Below are 1,740 nucleotides of genomic sequence, written 5' to 3'. Positions count from 1 at the left end.
TTAAGTGCTCTAAACACTGTTGATCCTCACTCTCTCTGCATATTAGTTAACATTGATTTCTAAGCTAAATCCAAACATTAGCATTTTTGCCATTTAAAAAATAATCGTCCTACTTAAATACTGTACAACTTCAGGAACAGAAAGCATAACAACTGAAACCTTTAAAGCAAAAAAAAGTGGGGGGAAAAATCGTTCATTACTTCATAAGCAGCTACATGCAACAAAAAGCACCCTCTTCAAACAGTTTTGAAAACCATGAGCAAACACTTCTGCAAAGTAACATGATTTTCAATAGCATAACAGCCTCCTTGAAACAGTATCCTTAAGAGTTTATTTTACATTTCTGCTAAAAGAATAGTGTGAAATATCCACTTTTACTTCAGGAGCATGCACAAATGCACACCACTGGAGGGCTGTGAGAAACACTGCAATAAGGGAATTCTGTAAGCTGTAAAGAGGTCTGCTAGAGTTGCCATCACATGCCCATGAAAAAAAAACCTTCAGGGTTATCAAGGGCATGCTCAAGACAGCACTTCTGTTGCATCCTGGGATGTATTTCTTCTGCTTTCTCTCTGTGCCACAACCAATTCAAACAGCCATCTTAATGGCTCAGTTTTGCTCCCTACAGAGTCCATCTTCCTAAAGGACCACAGTGACATATACAAGTAACCTGATTCTTTATCTGTTAATAATCTCTCTCTTCTTTAAGCCTACAGGAAAAGATGTCCACAGCCAGAACAAAATAGCAGACAAGAAGAGGAAGTCTGCCTTACTGATGGAAAATCCCAAGGACAGCAACAAGCTAGAAAAATTGGCAGGAGCAATATACTTAGTTGTGAGGAAGGAAACCCTATGAAGAGGGGGCTAAAATGGAACACCATGCAAGCCTCAGTAGTGGCTCCATTTACAGATTCCATCTTTTAAGAGTTTCATTTCAGTTGGTGATGTGGCAGGGCAAATAAAGCTACTTGAAGCAAAGATCAATCCAGAAAGTCCTGAACTGTTAAGTCACTTCAACCTTGTAAAGCTGGACAGTACAGGCTCAAGTAAATAATTTTTATCTTTTGACAATAAGCCTGGACTTGGCTGGTTTCCGAAACTGGATTTCTGTAATACAAGTCTACTGTGACTTAGCCAGATCAAATACAAACTCTGTGTAAGAAACTGGTGTGTGTTTCCACCAGGAGGGGACCAATGGTCTTATTTGCTCCTAAAGCCTGGAATGAGAGTAGTAACATCCCTGTAGTTCCTGGTGCAGCCATCAGTGAGGACTGTAACACCCACATCTCATGGAGAGCCCATTAGAGAAACAAGGTCTAGATGATAACAGCGATTTAAAGGAAGTCACAAAGTGGCTCAATTTTGGATATTTAAAATAGCATCTACAGCAGTGATCAACTAAGTCTGGTTGGTACTTGCAAGAGAGCCCACACACACATCTAACCTTAATCTTCTACACCATTAGTAACATGACAGTGATGCCGCCCTGGATAGAAGTTAACTCTCAGTCTTGGCCCCTAAGACAAGACTTTGCCCTTTTGGCAAACCGCTGCCGCCTCTCAACATGCTTCAGAAACATCTGCAAATACAGCAGCAAACATCCTGCTCAAATAACTTCAGGATCAAGAAATCAGCATGTCTACAGGAAATGGAAGTCCTGAGATAACCTTGCTGATCAACTACTCAGGAGTTTTCTTGAGGACTTGAATGAGTGCATATGATTTCAAGGGAGGAACAGGA

This window comes from Geospiza fortis, unplaced genomic scaffold, assembly GCF_000277835.1.
Source record: "Geospiza fortis unplaced genomic scaffold, GeoFor_1.0 scaffold11, whole genome shotgun sequence".
NCBI lineage: Eukaryota > Metazoa > Chordata > Aves > Passeriformes > Thraupidae > Geospiza > Geospiza fortis.
Note: the sequence above shows the minus strand (reverse complement) of the source record.